This window comes from Grammomys surdaster, unplaced genomic scaffold (genome assembly GCF_004785775.1).
Source record: "Grammomys surdaster isolate TR1022 unplaced genomic scaffold, NIH_TR_1.0 63, whole genome shotgun sequence".
NCBI lineage: Eukaryota > Metazoa > Chordata > Mammalia > Rodentia > Muridae > Grammomys > Grammomys surdaster.
The window spans coordinates 4,687,837-4,696,205 of NW_021604565.1; positions in this window are offsets into that span (position 1 = coordinate 4,687,837).

Genomic DNA, 8,369 nt, shown 5'->3' on the forward strand with positions numbered 1-8,369 from the left:
AGGGAAATCAAGGCAACAGGAGCATGAGGCAGATGTCACATTGTATCCAGTGAGAAACTGGAAGGCTGAGGGTGTAGTCCATCATGACGGGGAAATCAAGGCAACAGGAGCATGAGGCAGGTGTCACATTGTGTCCAGTGAGAAACTGGAAGGCTGCTGACCAGCTTCCACCCTTTACATGCAGTCTGAGAGTCACTCCGCCCCACAGCATGGTGCTGCATAGCATGGTGCTGCCCGCCTTCAGGGAGGGGCTTCCCTTCTCACTTAAACCTTTCTTGAAAAGTTCTCCCAGACGCACCCACAGGTGTTTCCATGGTGACTATAAATCTATCAAGCTGACAAGATTCACCCATCACACCGAATAGTACATTCTTGTATAAGGAACTTATAATATTAGATCAGCATGATTGAAACCTAAACCTTACTGGTGAAAAAAAAAAAAAAGAAACAGAATTAGAAGAAAAGGACAAAGGATAAGCTTGTACATCACTACAAACACCGGGGATAAGGGCAAGGATTTGTAGGGACAACCAACAAAGCAGGGGAAGGAAGGCTGGAAGGTAAACAAGGCTGTTGGGAAACCATGACTTTTAAAGACAGACAGCAAAGCTAAGGAAGCACACAGAAAAACAAGTGTGAGCACGGAGCCAAGCATTTAGTGTAGAATGAGCATGCATGTGTGTTATGGGGGATATTTAATTCAGTGGCATTCAATCTGGCTTTTCTTTTTTTTTTTGATGGGTGCAGCGAACGTTTATTGATGGTATCTCAGAGAGTAAGGAAGGCTCCCTAGGCCCCTCCTGTTGTTATGGGGGTCCGGGAAGGAAACTGTGAGGGAGATGCTCAGTGTTGGGGACAGGGACTCCTCAGCAACCGAGGGCCTCTCTCTTGCTCTCAGTGTCCTCGCTGGGGTGGGTGGTCCAGGGTTTCTTACTCCTTGGAGGCCATGTAGGCCATGAGGTCCACGACCCTGTTGCTGTAGCCGTCCGTATTCATTGTCATATCAGGAAATGAGCTTTACAAAGTTGTCATTGAGAGCAATGCCAGCGGGCTGGAGAGATGGCTCAGTGGTTAAGAGAGCAATGCCAGCCCCAGCATCAAAGGTGGAGGAGTGGGAGTTGCTGTTGAAGTCACAGGAGACAACCTGGTCCTCAGTGTAGCCCAGGATGCCCTTCAGTGGGCCCTCAGATGCCTGCTTCACCACCTTCTTGATGTCATCATACTTGGCAGGTTTCTCCAGGCAGCATGTCAGATCCACAACGGATACATTGGGGGTAGGAACACGGAAGGCCATGCCAGTGAGCTTCCCGTTCACCTCTGGGATGACCTTGCCCACAGCCTTGGCAGCACCAGTGGATGCAGGGATGATGTTCTGGGCAGCCTCATGGCCATCATGCCACAGCTTTCCAGAGGGGCCATCCACAGTCTTCTGAGTGGCAGTGATGGCATGGACTGTGGTCATGAGCCCTTCCACGATGCCAAAGTTGTCATGGATGACCTTGGCCAGGGGGGCTAAGTAGTTGGTGGTGCAGGATGCATTGGTGACAATCTTGAGCGAGTTGTTGTACTTCTCGAGGTTCACACCCATCACAAACATGGGGGCATTAGCAGAAGGGGCAGAGATGATGACCCTTTTGGCCCCACCCTTCAAGTGGGCCCGGCCTTCTCCATGGTGATGAAGACGCCAGTGGACTCCACGACATACTCAGCACCAGCATCGGCCCATTTGATGTTAGCGGGATCTCGCTCCTGGAAGATGGTAATGGGCTTCCCGTTGATGACAAGTTTCCCATTCTCAGCCTTGACTGTGCCGTTGAACTTGCCATGGGTGGAGTCATAATGGAACATGTAGACCATGTAGTTGAGGTCAATGAAGGGGTCATTGATGGCAACAATCTCCACTTTGCCACCAGATGGAGAGCAAAAGGCAGCCCTGGTAACCAGGCGCCCAATACGGCCAAATCCGTTCACACTGACCATTTTGTCTACGGGATGAGGCTGGCACTGCACAAGATGCGGCGATCTCTGAAACAGGGAGGAGCAGAGCCAATCTGGCTTTTCTTAATCAGCCGCCATGTTCCCGACTAGCCTATTTCTGCAGCCATGAGTGGAGGCGGTGTACCGCTGCTGCTCAGCTCAGGCCGTCTGTTCAGGTGGCCAGAGACACTGGCCCTGCCACACATGAGATGCTAGTGTGGGAGATGGCTCTGCCAATCTTCCACACTGTCTCCACAAAGCTGGGTTGTGTCCAGACCATCCCGCCATCCACGTGGGACTGGTAGGAAATGAAATTCTAAAGCTTAAATATTAATCAAAGGCTTTATATATTTGTAATGCTCAATAACAATATGCCCACATAATTATAGATGTTTCCCAATTAACTAACCAAGATAAGTTGTTACCCAGGACTGCTCTCGGTACATGTGTGATCATCTATGGCGCTACATCTCTCCTCCCCTCCTCTCCCTCTCCCTCTCCCTCTCCCTCTCCCTCTCCCTCTCCTTACTCTTCCCACTTAGCTCCTCCTACTCGTGCGCCTGTGGAGAGAAACCTTCACTCTGCTGCCCATATGGACAGAGGTCAGATGGATCTGCGGACTAGGAAGTAAAAGCTGAACACGAAAGAGAAATTCTCCGGGAATCCAAGTGAATCAAGATGGGTTTAATGGGACGCTGACCACAGTAGACACAGGGAAAGGTACCATCAAAGACAGGAGAGTGTGTGGGCTAGCATGAACGTGTGTGTGACACACACTCACATTCGGTATCAGGCCGTAAGTGCAGGCAGCTCTGTCAGGAATCCATATTGGACGACACATTGAGCCAATGTGAACACTCTCCCAACACTCATTCCATTGTGGCCCTGACCACGAGGGTGAATCTTGAAGCAGTGTCCCCGACGAAGGTTGGCAAGGCACAACCACAAGGCAGGGCGGGATCTCATGTAGTCCAACAGTGTGCCCTGTAGTGAAAACTCCACTGTAAGGATCTTTGCTCTTAATAAAAATTTATTTAACATGCACAGGTCCTTTGCCTGCATGTATGCAGTGTTCATGGAGGGGCTGGAGTTACAGTTGGTGAGCCACTGTGCACGCTGTAGAACACAGGTCCTCTGGAAGAGAAGCCAATGCTCTTAACTGCAGAGCCATCTTGCCAGGCCCTTCTGTTACAACACTTGACTGGTGTCATCTGGGATAAGGCTTAAAGTTTTTTTTTTTGTATGTGTGTGTTTAAGCCTTTTGCTCTGGCTTCCTGTCAGATTTTAAATGGTCATTTCTCAGAGCTTATGAAAACAAATGTGTACTCTTTCTGACAATATTTTCATAACTTCTTTGTCATGGTATCTCTAGAATTCATCTGTGAGAATAAAGCTCTACTATTTTATAAAGTTAGGGGGAGTAAAAAGATAGTGAATGGAAATGAAAGCCAACTTGGCAAAACAGTTGTGCTGCTGTAGGCTTTGGGAGGGGGTGACCTTTGTCCTAAATGTATGTTTCACATTCTAGACACAACTATATGCTCAGAAGAGTTAGCGGCTTCACCTGCTCTTCGTTTGCCCAGTAGTCAGTACTCTCCTCTTCACCTGGTTTGGTGAAGGGTGTCTCCCACAACATTCCACATGTAGTCACAAGTGAGGCCTAGAACCAAGACAGAACCCATTCTGAGCAGTGGGACTTCTCTAAGTATTCCAAATGTCTGAAACTCCCCACCCCCTCATCACAAGACTAAGGGTGTGGTCCCAGTGGTCTGTGTAGCAGACAATGAGACCTGTGCAATCTGAGAGAGGCAACCACATGTCTTAGTTATTTTGTGGATTTGATTCAAGAAAGAATTATCAGGGAGGAGGGAAGGAAACTCGTCTATCAGACAGTCTGTAAACAAGTCCTTAGGGCGTTTTCTCGATAAGCACTTGACTTGGGAGGTCGGGTGGTACCACCCCTGGGGAGGTGGTTCTAGATTATACAAGAAAGCCGACTGACCAAGCCATAAGAAGCATGCCACTAAGTAGTGCTTCTCCTTGCTCCCTGCTTGTATTCCTGCCTCCAGGTCCTTGAGTTCCTGCCCTGACTCCCCTTCATGATGGACTCAGACTTACATGAAATAAATGAGTTCCTTTCCAAGTCGCTTGTGGCCCTTGTTTATCACAGCAATAAAAAGCAAAGTGAACAGCCAGAAATCCAGAAGGCCACACCACACACCAGCTCCCCTCCACTTCACGTTCTTCGAGGCTCAGCTGACTTGTGGCTGAGCTCCCTGAACCGGTCTGTCTTCCCCTCTCTGGCTTGCCTATGCCATGAGTAGCATTCCAGCCACTGTACTGGAAACGCTGATGAAAACACTGACAGAAGAGGAGGACAGGAAGCTTCAAGACTATGGAGGTCACTAGTGGTAAAGATCTGCCTGTCTGAGGCTAACCACTCTGTACCAAGGACTCTGTGCAAATCCACCAGGCATCTCAACACTGAACAAATGGTGAAATAAGATGATAGCAACCAAACCATAATTTCCTAAATTCTGTGTTCCTAACCAAACAGCTTCCATGAAATGGAAAAGTCATGTTCCTAGACACAGAGGTAAGCAGTTGGTGTTAGAGAACATATAACCTCAAGCAAATTTATGAATATACATTGTGGACACATGTTGGGTTTTATCTGTGAGGGCTAAGAGTGTGTACCTGCTCCATCTGAACACGTGCCATGCGGATACTATCCACTGTGAAAGTGGAGAGCACATCCCAGCCACGTTGTGAGCCCCTCAGAGAAGAGGGCCTTAATGAGTGTCACACGCAGAATCCGAGCTAGGCTTCTAGAATTCTAGCCAGATGTTCTTTGTACTGCCATCGAAATGGCAAACAAAGCTGCAAATATCATACAGAGAGAGAGAGAGAGAGAGAGAGAGAGAGAGAGAGAGAGAGAGAGAGAGAAGAGGTAGAGAGGTGGAGGCCAGCCATGACCACGTGGAAAGAGGGGGAAGGGAAGGGGGAGGGGGAGGGGACAGAGAGAAGCTAGAGGCAAGAGATCTGGAGAGTGAGAGAGCGAGAGAGCCAGAGAGCCAGAGAGCCAGAGAGCCAGAGAGCGAGAGCAAGAGAGAGCGAGAGAGCGAGCAAGCAGATATGGAGGGATGGGGAAAGGGAGAGTAATATACGATCCCCACTCTAAATAGCAAGTCTTCGGGAGGCTTTACCTAGAACTACAGGAAAGCACAGTGTTGTTGCAGAATTGAACTGTTCACAGGAGAAATTGTCACGTGAATCTGTGAGTCAGCCAGGCTTTCTGGAAGGCTGTAAGAACATGATCTTACCCTGCATCTGTCTCCATACAGTCTGTGACAGTCCTCACCTGAGCTCATTTGTGAGTTTCCCAGAAGTGTAGAAAGATGAACCTAATCTTACTTTCATAACCTTTGTAAAGGCCAAAACCATTATTTTTCATTTAAAAGTAGTTTTTAGAAGGAGCTACCACAATCAACAGATCTAACTACTTAAGGCTGATAAAGACATCAAAGTGCTATCAGTGGTGGGTGAGTCTGTTGTGTTTCTGCATAGGTTATGGTTAGACGTCATGATTTGGGGACCATGATTTCTATTTTTCTGAATCTTAAAAATATTGAACAAAATGTCAAATTGAACCTTGTTTTCTTCAATCATTTTTAAACACATCATTTTGCATCTTTGGTACCCAAATGTCAAAGGTTTAAGAATCACTATGGACACAAGAAACCAGACAGGAGATGGCAAGCCAGAGTTGTCACTGTGCATCAACACTGTCACCCTACCCAGAGCAGAGCAGAGCAGACTGAGGCACAGTCTCCAGGACTGAGACCTGGGCCATGGCACGTTCTGAGTTGAGTCTCATGCTGTGTTCCATGCCTTTCTTAAATTTGTTTTGATATAAACACAAGCACACTTCTTGCTTTCTTTTGTGGTGTTCATGGCTGTGATGTGTAGACACATTCTCCCTTTGTAGGCTAGCAGGCTGGCCTTGAACTTACGATGCTCTGATTTACTGTAGCCTTCATGGACCACCAGGCTGGGACCCACATCTCTGTATGTTAAAGCACCTCCACTCTACTCCCTTCTGCTTTTTTTTCAGCACTCACTACACCTCTTAGCCATGTCCACTTGTCTTTCCTGATTGTCCTCTCCAACAAGGGCTCAGTAGCTCACTGTACACTCCGATTTAAGAGCCTCCCTGGGGCTTGGAGGAAAAGGGCAGGAGGAGCATTGAGCACTGCAACCCTGAGGGAAGGTATGTGTGGACAAAGGTTATTAGGTAAAGGTGCTAGCTAGCTGAGCAAGCCTGAGCCTCCAAGATCCATCCCAGGAGCCCATGGAATGCACAAAAAAAGCAGGATGTGGTTTTCTTCTAAACTGATTATATACATTAACTCATTAGCCTACAAAATAGAGAGTTCTTTGAGACTTTCATGCAAGGTATTTTGATAATATTCACCCCCAATTCTTTTCCTGGACTCCTTTCAGATCTGTCCACCTCTTAATCCCCCAACTTTGTGACCTGTTATCTCTCTAAATTTAATAACCCATCAACTTTACTTTTTGCTGTTCATATACTTACTCTTGGGTGTGGGGCTATCGGTCCAAGTGTAGCTGACCTCTCTGGAGTTACACCATTAAAGACAGCTGCCTTTCCCTCCTTTGGAAGCTGTTATCTGTCCATACTTCTCATGGGAACTCATGACTCAGGTGAGCCAGTCATTCCTGCTCCTGAAACTAACCCCAGTAACACCGATTCACCAAGTTCACCAAGACAAAATTCCATACAAGTGGCTGCAACAGCCCGAGTCTCCTGTGAGAGGTTTTGTACCCACTCTGCCTAAGGACAGTCAACCAGCCTGATGTCATGCAAGGGTCACAGCTATCTGGATTCATGACAGCTGTTATGTTAGTCTATACGATCTCTTCTGCACTTCTACCACAGATCCTTGAGCCACCTGCCCACCCTTGCCAGAGACCCATATACTCAGCTGCCTCTCTCCAAATCATCTATGATGAATCAAGCTACTGACTTAAATCTGGAGGACAGTAGTTTCGCTCCTTGCCTTTGGCTACTCTGTAGCATTCAACTGAAACAATTCACTTGCACTTGCTGCTGGGATGGACTAACTACATCCAAGACACACCCATAAATTACAATGCTCCAATTACAATGGTTGCTTATTCTAAATTCCTGAACAGGATATTCACAGATGAAAAGTTCACTAGAAACTGTGTGATCTGAATGCTGTTTTAGGGAGATACATCCTGCGGCAGTGTCTGAAGTGGGACAGGGGAGAGTGCGAGGGTGCACACCTTCTCTTCATAACTAGGCACTTCCGCTTTTGCTGTGGTAAAGTGTTATCAGAGCTTTGGGAAGTGAAAGGAAGGGCTGCTTGGAAAGGCATTTCAGAAAGAACAATGGACAGGACCTGTGGACCAGTGCCTCAGAGGAAGTCAGAATAAAGAGGCTTTAAAACACACCAATATTTTTGGGTGTGATTACTTAAAACACGAATTTTCTGGATGGCAATCAGTTCCTGGGAGGACAAAGTTCATTTTATTTATTTTTTCAATGCAAAAGTAAGAGGTTTCTTTTCAGGCATAGAGATCAACCTTCAATTAGTCCCTCAAGGCAAGTGACTAGAAGGTGACCCAAAAGTTCATTTTAAAATCCTTGTCTTCATCCCTATTTAGTGGTTGGAAGGCACCCCAAATAAACATTTAATGAGCCCTATCATGTTTCTAGCAAGTCACGTGATGTTCAATCTTCAACAACAATGGGCGGAACATGTGGACACCTTTTTACTCAACAGCAGATGAATAAGGCCTTCCCAGCCCTAGCCAAAACCTGTAGAATTTAGGGGCATGATTTGGATGCAAAATGTCTGATTTACTTCCTCTGAAAGTGGCAGTCATTCATTACATGGCAAACTGGGCTTCTGCTAGCGCTTACATCATAGAAAAAGCTGAAATAACAATCTTGACCACTTGGTATATTGCTTCTCCTAGATTGGGACAATGCCAGTAGACCAAAAACAGAAAGCTTTTGGAATTCGGGAGATATCACCAGGTGAGGTCCTCAGGTGGAAACTGGAAGAAAAAACGTTAGATGGCCGAACTTGCCCAGAGCAGAGAACCTACTACAACCTGGTGCTCAAAGGAGCCTGGTAGAAAGTCATGAAAATGTTGCAGGAATCTCTGTGACTGAGGACTCACATTGGGAACTGACCCCAAAGCTCGGATTGGCACACCTGGTAGGACTCCACTTGAGCACCAGTGGTCGTGATCCGAGAACCATTCTGAGCAAATCTCTTAAACAAACACCTTCCTGCTGGCTAAACCTACGCTCTTCCCACCAGAGGGAGACGTGGGCC